Source organism: Carassius auratus, unplaced genomic scaffold, assembly GCF_003368295.1.
Source record: "Carassius auratus strain Wakin unplaced genomic scaffold, ASM336829v1 scaf_tig00001753, whole genome shotgun sequence".
Taxonomy (NCBI): Eukaryota; Metazoa; Chordata; class Actinopteri; order Cypriniformes; family Cyprinidae; genus Carassius; species Carassius auratus.
Window position 1 is genome coordinate 1,484,708 of NW_020523394.1, and position 17,276 is coordinate 1,501,983.

The following is a 17,276-nucleotide window of genomic DNA, read 5'->3' on the forward strand; positions in this document are numbered from 1 at the left end:
TAAAGGGAGTTACGAGATTAATTATTCCGCATTACAAGATGGTGCCATGGGCTTTATTGTTACAAACACTTGAGGGATAACTGAGAATGTAGCAGGAATGATCAACGTGGATCTAGTAATGCATTAAAACCAAGAGCAGGAACATTACTGATGTCCAGTACCTGAGGAGCAAGATACAGTGAGGGTGAGGAGGACATTTTTACACTGATTTTTGCTAATTAGTTATATATATATATATATATATATATATATATATATATATATATATATATAAATATATATATATATATATATATATATATATATATATATATATATATATATATAAATTAATATTCTTAGCACTGCATGAATTTGTCCTTGTGTAATAGTGAAGTATCACAATGTGTATACACTGTCCTTGATTACTGCTTTATAGTGGGGAATAGATAAAGGCAAGTTGTTGCAGGTTCATCCATTATATTTATTGCCATTTACTTCAAAAATCAAATAAATAATCTATTATTTTCATTATTAAATCATTTCTTTCTAATTTTTCCATGTTTCATCAGATGGCCTCACAATGTCCTGTCAAAAGGTATAATAGCCATGATGAATAGAATAGAAAACAGAGGACTGTGAAAACTGTCAGATATAAATGTGACTCAGCTCAATTTGTTGTCCATGATGAGGAGAATACATATATGTAGGTTTTACTGCCCTTCTACCCCCAGGGGCCCGGTAGCACCCCCCGGAAGAGCCCAAAACTGTATATTTCAAATGGCTGTAAATCAGAGTCCAATTAACATATCAAAGAGAAAATGGGCAGGATTATTACTTATGCTATGCTGATAAAATAATGTTGAGCTCAGTTTTCAGAAATAAATGGAAAGCTGGCATAAAGGCATTTTAAATATTGCTCACTGTAAAATACCACATTTCAGCCTGCCTCTCAAATATATCACAGATGTTTGCACAATAAACATATTTAGATATCCAGTTTTCCTTAAAATAAATAATTTATTTCGTTTCGTTAATAAAAAGTTTTAAACTACATTACCCACAAGCCTCCGTCGTTCTATCTATGCAAAGGCAACACTAGGGGGCTGTTTTTTGTAGTTCATTGAAGTTATGCTTAGGGTTAGGATTAAGATCTCGCTAAAGATGTCATTTTTGTCAAGATAGCAACACTTCATTGTTGACTTAATATATTACTAATGTGATGATAGCAGCAAAACATACTTTTTAACATGATGCGCTGTTTAATATGGGTTAAAAGATAGTCCAACCACAGACTGTCCTGAAAATTCATAGCCAATGACATCAGAGCTGAGCAGCAGCGTCACACTTCCTTATCCATTTATGACAGATGTCTTTAGTTTTTCGGCTGAAGGGATAGATTCGGTTAACAATAGATTAAGCTTGCTACTTATTAGATTCTGTTTTATTAACGTCTTCACCTTTCTCCGTTGTTCAGCTTGACAAAAATTTGGCAATATTGATGTGCACATGCCCAGCAGTCGCAGTTGTATCCAACAGACAGATTCCTCTCATTAAATATAAGACACATTTTTAAGATTTGTATTTTTTATTTATTTTTTTGACCAAAGACAAATATATTTACTAATCAAATGACGTGCTTCTAAAATTTACATTGTATATTACATTGTGTTTTAAAGTTAAAATTGTTCACATTTGTGTTTCTGTGATTTACCATTCTCTACCATTTAAACTCTAGGAATAAAAACTGAAATTATAAATGAATGAATGAATGAACAAATAAATACATAAAACATAATAAACATGCATATTTTTGTAAGGATCTTCCATTATTTATTGATATGTCAAACTCATTTAAAGACAACATGCCCAAATTACTACACTGCATCCTCTGTCACCAAGCTCGTTTTTGCCACCATAAAGAATAAAAAGGCAGTTATGTTGTAAACATTAACTACTTTCAGTATGCAAATGAAAATGCTTTTATTAAAAAACAAAACAGTAAATACAGTATGTCTTTCAGAGAACACTGGAAAAAGTGTAACACAATGTAAATGTTTCAAACTCACAAAAAAACACCATGAAGACATGCATGTCAAGAGTGCAATATATTTTTAATATGGAGCGCTATTTTTAACTATTGTTTTCATCACTGGTTCTGTAATGTATTCATTATGAGCTTATAATTAAAACAAAGTTACATCTTCTGCAAAAATCAAACCACTGCAAAGTCTAATCACTGATCCAGGGACCATTTCTGTGTGTGCGGGGGATAAAGAGTTAACGAGGTGAGTCCTTGTGCATGATGGAGAACTACAGCGTTATCCTCAAACAATCCTGTAAGACAGAAAGGAAGGAAATATTAAATTACATTCAACTTATACATTACACTGTGTTTTGTTTAGAACATAAAAGCAGCCTCTGTAAAGATGCTGTATAATTAAATGTTAAATGCATCCATTATTGAAAGCAAGTAATTAATAGCAAGCTATAGTCATATGAATTCTTTTGATAGTGTCAGATGAGACCATCCTGGGGCTTGTACAATATCATTCAAGTGTTAAACTGGATTATTAAGACTGTGATGTGTTTAGGAATCATTTTTAAGACTTTGACCCTGTCCAGATACCCACACTTGCAGTCTTGGCCACTTGAGAGTGTGTGTACATGACAGTGTGTGAACGAGACTGTCCCCGGTCTTAATAATGCCAAAGCACAGCATCCTTAACACACACTAAACCTCTCCAATACTGCTTCGGAGCGCTATACAAAGCTTAGTGTATCCCATCATGCATCATGTTTTGGAATAAATCGTCAGACTTTTTGCCGAGATCTCACAAGAGGTCATGGAAAGCTGTCCAATGTACAGTATGTGAAATATTGATAATTAGATATTAAAAATCTCTGTAAACACATAAGTGTCCCATAAGGCAGTGGCTCCCAATCCTGGTCCTGGAGAAGCCCAACACTGCACATTTGAGATGTCTCCCTGATCAAACACACCTGATTCAACTCATCAGCTCATCAGTGAAGACTCCAAGGCAGATAACAGTGACACCAAAACCGTGCAGTGCTGGGGTTCTCCAGGATCAGGATTGGGAAACACAGTCATCAGGTGATGAGAAGTTCGAAACACACTTGTGGTCATCATGCTCACTCGAACACTAGGCAAAATACAGGAAAGATGTCAAATAAGTAATCAAGTGGTCAAGTGAAAAGATGGCAAGTGTGGGTATTTGGACAGTGCAACAGTTTAAGAAACAATAAATGCTGTACAAATTATAACAGCAGGAATGTTTAATAAAAGGGACAAACGATCACAGACTTACTGCTGCAAATATCTGCCTCCGCAGCTTTCTGTCTTCTCCATTTCTGAAGGAATCCCTCTCCAGAAACACCACTGGGCTGACTGCCTTTATGTCTTTTCAGCTAAAAATAAAAATAAAAATAAAAATAATAAAAAGGGGAGAGTAAATAAAATTGAATTATATACAGAATGTTAGTAATGATCTGTGAGCAAAATATTTAGATATAATAAATATATATATATATATATATATATATATATATATATATATATATATATATATATATATATACACACACACACACACATATATATATATATATATATATATATATATATATATATATATATATATATATATATATATACACACACACACACACACACACACACACACACACACACACACACACACACATATATATATATATATATATATATATATATATATATATATATATATATATATATATACATACATATATATATAAAATGATATGAATGAACTGCAAGATGAAAAAATGCATGTTTTAATATTTATTTTTAATTTTATTTTTTTACATTAAAAGGTATTAAAAGCATGGTATAGAACATATGATTACTGTGATATCTGTCATATAAAAGCACATAAAAACACTAACATTACAGTGATACAAACATAGCTGGTTTGGTGATTATTGTATTGTTGTATTGATTATTAATATACCATATTAAAACTACAGTTACAGTTACTAATGTCCCGTTTACTGTGTTTTAACTTCACATTTCATTTATTGCTATTGTAAGTGTCGTGATTACCATGATTTTACTACAAATACAACTTAAATCATTGATCCTGAAATTAATAATAATATAAAACGGATCGAAGGTCTATGGCACGTCACGTGACAGATAGAGTTTAATCACACTAATTAGCAGCTGTGTTCATTTATTTAAACGCAATGAAACTCAAAGACAGCCGCGGATGACCGATATAATACAGCGATTAAACATATGGCACTAATCTGATTAATAAATAAGACAGAATACATTTTATAAAAGGCATTAAAAGAGCGTATTTACGACTACTCACCCAAACTGTGGAACTGATAGCAAGTATCGCGATGTGTGCTGAATGAGACTTCTTGAACGTGATTTCATAGCGATAAGCATCTCATGTCCTCGTGTCGAATTCTGACGCCAAAAGTTTCCCACTGAAAGCAATGAAGGTCGTAGTGCTTCGATATTCGACGCCGAGAGGCACATTTGGCGTCATAAAAGGGACGCTAGGGGCGCTTGACCATGCTTCGGTTTTTGACGCCTTTGGAGTGAGAATGGGTTGAAATGGAAATCACAACATGGGCTCAGGAATACTTCCAGAAAACATTTTCGGTGAACAAAGTCCACCGTGCCATTTGCAGTTGCCAGCTAAAACTCAATAGGTCAAAAATGAAGCCATATCTGTACATGACCCGTAAGCGCAGGCATTTTCTCTGGGCCAAGACACATTTAAAATGTACTGTGACAAAGAGGAAAACTGTTCTGTGGTCAGACGAATCAAAATTTCAAAAGTTCTTTTTGGAAAACGGGGACACCATGTCATCCGCACGAAAGAGGACAAGGACAACCCAAGTTGTTATCAGCACTCAGTTCAGAAGCCGGCATCTCTGATGGTATGGGGTTGCATGAGTGCGTGTGGCATGGGCAGCTTACACTTCTGGAAAGGCACAATCAATGCTGAAAGGTATATCCAAGTTCTAGAACAACATATGCTCCCATCCAGACGTCGTCTCTTTCAGGGAAGACTTTGCATTTTCCAACATGAAAATCCCAGACCACATACTGCATCAATTACAACATCAACACACGTTTGCAGACTGTTATAAAAAGAAGAGGGGATGCCACACAGTGGTAAACATGGCCTTGTCCCAACTTTTTTAAGATGTGTTGATGCCATGAAATTTAAAATCAACTTATTTTTCCCTTAAAATGATACATGTTCTCAGTTTAAACATTTGATATGTCATCTATGTTGTATTCTGAATAAAATATTGACATTTGAAACTCACATAATTGCATTCTGTTTTTATGTATATAATATATACAGTTAAAATTGCCAAATATAAAGAGTCACTGTAATATTACTTTTGATTAAAATTGCAGTATCACAATTTGAAACTTTTCCATAAATAGTTGAACCAAATAACTGAACCATTGAACCATTACTTTTTATTGCAATATTGCATTGTGTTGCAAAAAAAAAAAAAAAAAAAAAAAAAAAGAAAGTAAAACATTCCTCAACATGTACATGTGCAGCTGTTCAAAGACATGAATGGCTTTGCTTTTCTGAGACATTTCAGTGATAATTAGAATAGCCTTTAAGTCAAATGGTGTCCTACATAGCCCTGCCAATGTCACGGATGAAAAAGCATTTATTCATCAAAGCACTTTGAGGCTCTCTGTTCTTGTTGGCTTTAGGTTTGGACGTGGAATGAAAGAGGAAGTGGCCCGTAGTGGCTTGGTTTTTGAAGCCATTAAGATTCACCCACTCTTCATCTCTCTCTGAGACCCTCCCTCTGACATCGTTCTTACACATCCATTATGCCATCACATCCCTCACAGAAACTCCTGGTATTAAAGCACAAAAGTCCAAGTGAAAAGAAGAAGAAGAAAATAAATGAATAATATAATTGATTGAAATAAAATATGTAAAAAATCATGTATGGTTCATACTCATTTTCTTCTTATTTATTTATTTATAGAGGCCATGATACCCTAAGTTAGAAAGAAAATAATAATAATAATAATAATAAGAAGAAGAAGAAGAAGAAGAAGAAGAAGAAGAAGAAGAACAAGAAGAACAAGAAGAAGAAGAAGAAATTCAATTTTTTTAATTAATAATTTATTTATTATTGTTATTTTTTCATCCTCTGGTTTAACGGACAAGAGAGTTTCTCAATGCTGTGGAGAAACCTGACATTAGTATTGTTTCCATGGCAACCAACTCACTCACACCCAAACTGCATCCTAGCAATTGTTACTATCAAATTGACACTATCACTGGCACATACCAAAGAGGCACAAATTCTCCATATTTTTATTTTTTTTTTTACATCATATAATAAAAGTTTCAATGCAGTATGCACTTTATTTAGTATATGTTAGCTTCATACTTATTTACTTACTAAATATTTATTTAATACGAAACTCAATGACTCATAAAAAAACAAGCAATGACTCATAAAATTGTTTCACATCATCAAATAATTGCTGTCTGTTTGTTTGTATAACTTTTCATCAAACAGTCCAGGGGCCTGTACCTTGATGGTAGCTGAACAAATTCAGAGTTTCAGGATTAGTTTTGAGTTGATAAAACCAAACCTCTCCAATCCGGCTCTGTTGGTACCATGATACTGTTCATCAACTTTCTTTGTCAATTCAGGCTTTGATCCTGAGTTTGTGGAGCGCGTGCACATGAATGTGTGACATCACTGGCGAACAGCCAGTTTGATTTACTTCTCACGAGAGACCCAGTGAGATTCAAAACTAAAGGTTAAAGGTTTTGCTAAAGGTTAAGAGACTGAAGAATATGACAAATTTAAACAGGAAAAATAAAATAAATAATATTGCTCTATCAGTGAAGTCATAAGTGAAACTTGTTAACTTAGTTCATACATTTGAAAGTATATAGTGGTAGAGACTAGAACATGTAAGGTCAGATTTTTCATTTTTTTAAATAGTTCAATCTTTTGATACTACAGCTTATTTATATCACATGATCGGTATACATTTATATATATTTTTAAAATAAACGATTTATAATAAATGTTTAACTAAAATTGCTTGTGTGTAAAAGATAAATAATAATAATATGAACCCCAATAATTATATAAATCATAAAATGAGTAATTATCATTAAAGCCAGACTTCTATTTTTTTTTTTTTTTTTTTTTTTTTTTAGCATTAGTGACATTTAATTTGTAGCAAGATAAACTGGAGTGATTTTGTGTCAGACATGTGTCACTTTTCTCACATCTGATTGGTCCAACTTCAGTTTGAGATCTCTGACCCAGAACATAACCTGCCCCGGAGCAGGTTAGCCGTGGAGTGGAAGTTACTATGGCAATGAATGCAGCTAAAAGCCAAGCCACTTACATGGTACCTAAAACCCAGGATTGGTGCAAACTAAACTGAAACTTACCTGGCTAGCCAACTAATCCAGCTTCATGGTACAGGCCCCAGGTCTTATAAAAAAAAAAAAAAAACAAATAAAAATAATATATATATATATATATATATATATATATATATATATATATATATATATATATATATATATATTAGTGCTGTCAATCGATTAAAAAAAATAACTAATTAATCGCACAATTTTTTAAAATTAATCGCGATTAATCGCAATTAAAAGACTGAAACTTTTTGGATATGTAAATGTAAAATGTAAATAATTAATGTAAACTCAAGACAAAGAAACTATTTAAATTCAAAATATGATTGTTTATTGGAATTTTTGTTTAACTTGTAACACAGATTTTCTCATGTAAACAACATACCTGCAATAAACCATCAATATTCTCCAAATTAACTGTTGGCTTGAAAGCCATATTTATTACAGAAATAAAAACACAGGCATGCAAGTAGCATTTGAATTTCAAAACAATCAATGCCAATAAAAACCAAAAATGATTTCCATGTTGAAGTCTAAGTGGACTGCAAAAAAATTCCAAAGTATAGTCATTGCCAGTGCTTTAAGTGGGCCAGTACGCACCGGTACTCAGTACCGACACTTCCAAATATAGCTCTTGAGCTTACTGCCACCTCTCCGTGCGCCCAGAACGTGCTTGTAGCATACCGGTACGCTCATTTGGACATCTGTTTTAATAGAGGTTTTAATCTTTTACCTGCACTGCCGATTTTCAGAGCACCCTTCACAATGCAAACTTCCTAATTCATCCCACCCAGAGCAGAAACTACATTACCCATTCACCCTTAAGTTATACAAGTGAATAGCGCATGTGTCGCTTTTCCCACTGTTAAGTGTCAACAACTCAACGTGGCCGGAGAAGGTGTGTGAAACTCGTTGTGAGTTATACTAAAGCAAAATCTTGAGTATTTATTTTCTGATAAACATTAAAAACTGTCTGTGGAGGTTGAGTCGTCCTGCAGCCCCCGCTGGCTGTTCATTGGCTGCAGCATCTTTTTTCTAAGTTCTAAAAAAATACCGTAGACGGCAAGGCACAAATTTAGATATTCATTTATCTAATTAATCTATAGCCTATGCACAAAGACAATATGATCTTTTTGTCCCCTTTTTGTTTTAAAGCTTGATGAAGAGAGAGAGCGCAAGTTGCTGCAGCTGAGGAGGACAGTGATGCACGCGTACAGGAGTGATTGACAGTTCGCGGCACTGTGTACAAAAAATACTCCGCTACACAATTATTTCGTTATTTTCGTTTAAGCTTATTAACGTTAGCGTTACAGAAAGGTCTGATTTACGCACTGTTACAGTCATTGTTTTTAAAACAATGACATTTGAGTTCATGATTTTAATGTTGCTGTTTCTTGTGGCAGACTAAATGAAGAATAATGTTTCTTGTGGCAGACTGAAGAGTAATCCGGCACAGTTTTATACTGAAACTTTCCGTCTAAAAGTCCTTCCTTGGTCTTATCCATATTTATATATATATAAATCATGGTTTACACATATGCAACACACACATATAATAATAATAATAATAATAATAATAATAATAATAATAATAATAATAATAATAATAATAATAATAATAATAATAAGTACAGCTGTTTTCAACATTGATGATAGTAATAATTGTTTCTTGAGCAGCAAATTAGCAAATTATGATTTCTGAAGGATGATGCAACACTGAAGACCAGAGTAATGATGCTGAAAAATATAACAGTTTTTACTGTATTTTTAATCAAATAGATGCAGTCTTGTGGATCATAATAGACATCCTATAGTGTTGTCCAGTATAACAACTATTAAATCAATCCTGCCACCCTTGAACAAATCACCCTACATGGGCCACTGCAGTCAAATAGGAAAAAACACACAACTGTCTGTTTACTGACAGCATTTGTTCATTTCAAAAGGTTTTGTTCTGATAACCACAGTGTGCGATTGTTCTAATGTCCATGAAGTTTTAAAAAAGCACATCACAGATTCAAACCTTGTACTCTGTGGCCTAGTGGTGGCCTCACTGAAAAAAAGTGTTTCGTTGGATCAAAGTAAGATTTTTGCGTCAACTTATTACATCGAAATACTTTACTTTTTATCAACTTAAAATTTGAAAAGAATTAACTATGTATTACTTAGCCAAAGCAAAACGTATCTTTGAATCAAATAAAGTTTTTAAGTTTAATCAAATCTCAAATTATACTTTGTCTTAATGCTTTCTCTTTGTATTAACTTAATTCTTTTACTTTACATCTAACCAAATATCCAACCAAATACAATTCAAAATATTAATGTAATGTAAAAGAATAATATAGACAAATGTATTTACTTTCAGAATGTGTAATTTTATCATCTAAGATGAATGACTTCAAGCATCAAACTTTTGACAATTTATTTTGTCATAATTATTTTTACAATGTGTACAGTATCCTTATACAAATACAAACTGTCTAACAATGTAAACATCATACACTTGACATTTTTTTTGTCATAAAATATTCCATCAATGTGTATACTATTGATTTAAAAACACATACTGTATAACAGTTTTCAGTGTCCTTATACATAGACACACTGGATGAATTCACCATAAGAATCAGTTATGGTTTCAATGCAATCTTTCCATTTTTAATAAAATCCTACCAAATTAGCCAATGGGAGAAAAAAAATACAAATAAAGGTATTTTCACCTTCAAGGAAAGTTTTACCCAAAAATGAAACTTCTCTCATAATTGTCATCATGTCTCTGAACCAAATTTAGTTAAAGTTAAATACTTGAATAGCTTAAGGATGAGTAGAATACATAAGAATTTTCATTTTTGGGTAAACTATTTAACTTACCCTAGATAAAACACATCTTAACCAAGATAAAACAAATCAGATTTAGTAAACAGTAGTACAGTTAACTTTGTATAAAAGGCTTAATACAGTCAAATATCTTCAAAGAAATGTACCATCAGGAGAACATTGTAGCTGAGTTAAAGGAAACTAATTTACTCCTGCGGCTTTGAAGAGAGGTTCTGCACCCAAGCAGAGATTTGCCGTCTCTTCCGTTATGGAGGTGTTATCTGTCGCCTCTGTGGCACTTTGAATATTTGGACATCATCATCTATCATAGGGCAGCAGGTGGCAGGGTCAGAGCGGGGGTCTCTGGGCCCCAGCATCCACAGCTGTCTTTTAGGCAGGGGGGCTGAGAACATCTGCTGATGCACTGTATTGTGGGAGGGTGAGGTTTGGAGACAGCCACAGTGACCTTGCACTTTTCTGCACCGTTGCAGGCATGACTAAGACTAATGCATGCGGCATTTACACAAGGTAACAAACCATCCACCTCATGAGGCCCCCAAGCGGAGAGCTAATTGAATTTTGTGTTTGGATGTTTGCCAGCCCAGTTTGGTGGTGGGAGGAGGCATCTTCTGTGTTTTTTTTTTAGCAATGCACTGATGTCACTTTTTTCACACAGTCTGAAAAAAATGTTATGCTGATATGAGTCCTGACCAAGCACTTTTGCAAGCATTCATTAATGTTTCTTTAATGTAATTGTCCTCAGAAGACTTGATATGACAGCAGGAACAGCTCAGTCTAGAGAGGAGGCCTTTGTAAAGTTTCCTAGAAATAAAAAGGATCACACCAGTTAATCATTGGTCTGAAACAGTCCTCCGGTTTATTTACTGTAGTTATTTATTTATTTATTTATTTATTTTTCTCTAAAGATCCATTGTCTTCTAATTATATGCATTGCTTTCTTCTTCTTCATGTATTTAACGGCACATGTGATTCTTATGAAGTGGGGGTTATGTTTCAGGATTCTTTACCTTATCAAATCCTGTGAGAATCTGAAACATTGAACTTCTGGAGACTCCAGGTAGTTTGCAGTTCTGGAAAATGGCGGCACTGGAGACTAAAGGGTTCCTGATGATTTAATTCTTGGTTTAACAACTAATTATTTTCCTTAATCCTCAAAGTCTTTTTAATATCTTTTCTTCACAAACTCTTTTTTATTTATTCAATTTAATAAATCATTATAGATAAGAAAAAAACATTCTAAGTAATATTTAGTAAAATAATTAAACTGCTATGTGTTCCAAGCTACGCACAATTTTACAGGGCCAAACTGTACATGGAACATGGAAGCTGGATTTTCTCACAATGCAGTTAAATTTGAAAACTGGTGCATTTTTTTATGTTACTATTACATATACAGCTTCATATGTACAGGTATGAGTTTCCAAGAGCAGTAGGCTTACTGTGGTGTGAATCTACAATTTTCATAGTCATGAAAATAAAGGAAACTCTTTGAATGAGGTGTGTCCAAACTTTTGGTCTGTACTGTGTATATATATATATATATATATATATATATATATATATATATATATATATATATATATATATATATATACAAATACGCATAGCATATTTTAACCATGCAGCAAACCTTTTTAAATATATATTTTTTTAAATTTACTGAAAATAAATGAATGACTTTTTAAAGCGTTTAACTGATTATTAACAAATCAGCAGAGCTTTTATGAGCTTTTGTCATCCCTGAATCTTTCTCAGACGTTTCCAAATGTCGAAATTGGTTCTATCTGTGCATGATAATGTCCAATGCCCCCGGCGAGAGGAGCTTCTCAAGGTTGGGAATAATCAAAGGAGAGCCGCGGTCCTCAGTTAGGGCAGGAAAGGCTAAGCATGCTGGCGCTTAAGTGTAGAATGCACATGTACCAACGCCGAGAAAAAAAGCCCCTTTTTGCACTGCGTCATCAGGCCTAATTTGTTCTTAATCTGTCCCTGAAGGCGGTGCATTGTCATTGAGACTTGCCTATGATGAGTTCACAGCTGTTCACAGCTGAGCGGACATTTCACTCGCTGGCTTCGGTGTCATATTTGCATATGCCGGAGTCTACTGGAATTCGTGATTGGTTGACAGCAAATTTCAAATATTAAATGGAACGATAAAATAACGTTATTAACCGGTTATCGGCTATTTAATATTTTCGATTCTGTTTGGAACTATAACATTTGATTTCGTTTCTGTTTATGGTTCTGTTCTGACCACCTGAAACATCCACGCTCAGTTACACCTACAGTGTAGATCACAGAATTTGCTTTGAATTTAAAGAACCATACATCTTGATTTCAAACCATACTGTTGAGTAATAGTTGTGCAATTAACAGATCCTTTAATCCAATCCAATAAAATCACAAGCAATTTATCTTCCAGGACCTCTAAGGACTGTTTATAAGCTAGAGCAGAACTGTGGCTGTTTGTATGTTTTTACTTATAATTTGTATATAAAGTTATCACAAGAGGTTTAGTGACTAGTTATTTTGTTACTTTGTACTCAATCAGTCTCAAAATCAAAGCCATTAGACTGATAAATAGTCAAAACCCACTGCCATTTCCACCTGTACCATCAGGATAAAATCAGCCTGCTCAATGGCACTCTGCACATTACTTACTGGACCATCTTACACTTAACTCATAATGCATTAGACTGGTAACCATGGACAATTGAAACACTAGACTTTACACTGACATTTTATCACCACATGAAACTAATATAATTAGTAATATTGTAATATTTACAATGATCTATTTACAGAAATGCAATGTTACATATATATATATATATATAAAACTAGAGGTGTATAAAGCTTTTATGCTTTTATGCTTTTACGCTATGCTTTTATTTCCTTAGATTGAGCTATTTCTATCTACATTCACAGCGGGTCCTCATACATGGAAGTCAGTAGTCTTACATTGAACAGTAAGCAGACAAACTGCTCTACAGAGTACTTTTCGTCACTTTGTTGTTTTTGCGAATAGAACACTGACACAATGATGAGCAAGTTCCTTTAACATTTTAATTATTAAGTAAATATAATTCCTTGACTTACCTTTGTAAAGAAATCTCATTGTCGGCCACCAAGAATGTCATTGCACTAGTGCATGTCACAATAAAGCTCATGAATCTTGTATTAGTGTCAGTTTAGCCATAATCATCGACTTATTCTAGTCAATAAACTTAAATATCACTCAATAAGTGCAATAAGTCATGTGTATATTACATCCCCTTTAGAACAGGGTGTCAAATTGCTGTTACACTGTTATATGACTGTAACAATCAATCAATCAATCACCTTTATTTATATAGTGCTTTAAACAAAATACATTGCGCCAAAGCACTGAACAACATTCATTTGGAAAACAGTGTCTCAATAATGCAAAATGATAGTTAAAGGCAGTTCATCATTGAATTCATTGATGTCATCTCTGTTCAGTTGAAATAGTGTCTGTTTTAATTTGCAATCAAGTCAACGATATCGCTGTAGATGAAGTGACCCCAACTAAGCAAGCCAGAGGCGACAGCGGCAAGGAACCGAAACTCCATCGGTGACAGAATGGAGAAAAAAACCTTGGGAGAAACCAGGCTCAGTTGGGGGGCCAGTTCTCCTCTGACCAGACGAAACCAGTAGTTCAATTCCAGGCTGCAGCAAAGTCAGATTGTGCAGAAGAATCATCTGTTTCCTGTGGTCTTGTCCTGGTGCTCCTCTGAGACAAGGTCTTTACAGGGGATCTGTATCTGTGGCTCTAGTTGTCCTGGTCTCCGCTGTCTTTCAGGGCAGTAGAGGTCCTTTCTAGGTGCTGATCCACAATCTGGTCTGGATACGTACTGGATCCGGGTGACTGCAGTGACCCTCTGATCTGGACACAGACTGGATCTGGTGGCCACGGTGACCTCGGAACAAGAGAGAAACAGACAAATATTAGCGTAGATGCCATTCTTCTAATGATGTAGAAAGTACGGTGTTATGTGAAGTGTTCCGGTTCCAGTTTACCTAATTAATGCAGCCTAAAAATCCTTTAACGGATTTGGATATTAAAAGCATATTAGTATGTTATGTGTATGCCAGGTTAAAGAGATGGGTCTTTAATCTAGATTTAAACTGCAAGAGTGTGTCTGCCTCCCGAACAATGTTAGGTAGGTTATTCCAGAGTTTAGGCGCCAAATAGGAAAAGGATCTGCCGCCCGCAGTTGATTTTGATATTCTAGGTATTATCAAATTGCCTGAGTTTTGAGAACGTAGCGGACGTAGAGGAGTATAATGTAAAAGGAGCTCATTCAAATACTGAGGTGCTAAACCATTCAGGGCTTTATAAGTAATAAGCAATATTTTAAAATCTATACGATGTTTGATAGGGAGCCAGTGCAGTGTGGACAGGACCGGGCTAATATGGTCATACTTCCTGGTTCTAGTAAGAACTCTTGCTGCTGCATTTTGGACTAGCTGTAGTTTGTTTACCAAGCGTGCAGAACAACCTCCCAATAAAGCATTACAGTAGTCTAACCTTGAAGTCATAAATGCATGGATTAACATTTCTGCATTTGACATTGAGAGCATAGGCCGTAATTTAGATATATTTTTGAGATGGAAAAATGCAGTTTTACAAATGCTAGAAACGTGGCTTTCTAAGGAAAGATTGCGATCAAGTAGCACACCTAGGTTCCTAACTGATGACGAAGAATTGACAGAGCAACCATCAAGTCTTAGACAGTGTTCTAGGTTATTACAAGTAGAGTTTTTAGGCCCTATGATTAACACCTCTGTTTTTTCTGAATTTAGCAGTAAGAAATTACTCGTCATCCAATTTTTTATATCGACTATGCATTCCATTAGTTTTTCAAATTGGTGTGTTTCACCGGGCTGCGAGGAAATATAGAGCTGCGTATCATCAGCATAACAGTGAAAGCTAACACCATGTTTCCTGATGATATCTCCCAAGGGTAACATATAAAGCGTGAAGAGTAGCGGCCCTAGAACTGAGCCTTGGGGTACTCCATACTGCACTTGTGATCGATATGATACATCTTCATTCACTGCTACGAACTGATGGCGGTCATATAAGTACGATTTAAACCATGCTAATGCACTTCCACTGATGCCAACAAAGTGTTCAAGTCTATGCAAAAGAATGTTGTGGTCAATTGTGTCAAACGCAGCACTAAGATCCAATAAAACTAATAGAGAGATACACCCACGATCAGATGATAAGAGCAGATCATTTGTAACTCTAAGGAGAGCAGTTTCAGTACTATGATACGGTCTAAATCCTGACTGGAAATCCTCACATATACCATTTTTCTCTAAGAAGGAATATAATTGTGAGGATACCACCTTTTCTAGTATCTTGGACAGAAAAGGGAGATTCGAGATTGGTCTATAATTAACTAGTTCTCTGGGGTCAAGTTGTGGCTTTTTTATGAGAGGCTTAATAACAGCCAGTTTGAAGGTTTTGGGGACATGTCCTAATAACAATGAGGAATTAATAATAGTCAGAAGAGGACCTATGACTTCTGGAAGCACCTCTTTTAAGAGCTTAGATGGTATAGGGTCTAACATACATGTTGTAAGTTTAGATGATTTAACAAGTTTATACAATTCTTCCTCTCCTATAGTAGAGAATGAGTGGAACTGTTCCTCAGGGGGTCTATAGTGCACTGTCTGATGCGAAACTGTAGCTGACGGCTGAATGGTTGCAATTTTATCTCTAATAGTATCGATTTTAGAAGTAAAGTAGTTCATAAAGTCATTACTGCTGTGGTGTTGGGAAATGTCAACACTTGTTGAGGCTTTATTTTTCGTTAATTTAGCCACTGTATTGAATAAATACCTGGGGTTATGTTTGTTTTCTTCTAAAAGAGAAGAAAAGTAATCAGATCTAGCAGTTTTTAATGCTTTTCGGTAGGATATGCTACTTTCCCGCCAAGCAATACGAAATACCTCTAGTTTTGTTTTCCTCCAGCTGCGCTCCATTTTTCGGGCTGCTCTCTTTAGGGTGTGAGTATGCTCATTATACCATGGTGTCAAACTGTTTTCCTTAACCTTTCTTAAGCGTAAAGGAGCAACTGTATTTAAAGTGCTAGAAAAGAGAGAGTCCATAGTTTCTGTTACATCATCAAGTTGTTCTGAGGTTTTGGATATGCTAAGGAATTCGGATACATCAGGAAGATAACTTAAAAAGCTGTCTTTTGTGGTAGAAGTGATGGTTCTTCGATACTTGTAACAAGAAGTAGAATTTACAATTTTGGCTATATGAAGTTTACACAGAACTAAATAATGATCTGAGATATCATCACTTGGCTGAATAATTTCAACACTATCAACATCAATTCCATGTGACAGTATTAAATCTAGAGTATGATTTCGACAATGAGTAGGTCCTGAAACATGTTGTCTAACACCAATAGAGTTCAGAATATCTATAAATGCTGATCCCAATACATCTTTTACATTATCGACATGGATATTAAAATCACCAACTATTAAGACTTTATCTGCAGCCAGAACTAACTCGGATGTAAAATCACCAAACTCTTTAATAAAGTCTGTATGGTGCCCTGGTGGCCTGTATACAGTAGCCAGTACAAACATAACAGGGGATTTATCATTAACATTGGTTTCTCTGGATAATGTTATATGAAGCACCATTACTTCAAACGAGTTATACTTGAAGCCTGCCCTCTGAGAAATCCTGAAAACGTTATTATAAATTGAAGCAACACCTCCCCCTTTGCCTTTTAGACGCGGCTCGTGTTTATAACAATAATCTTGGGGGGTGGACTCATTTAAAATAATGTAATCATCAGGTTTTAGCCAGGTTTCTGTCAAGCAGAGCACATCTATATTATGATCAGTTATCATATTATTTACAAAAAGTGTTTTCGTAGAAATGGATCTGATATTCAATAAGCCAATCTTTATCATTTGTTTATCCATATTGCATTTGTT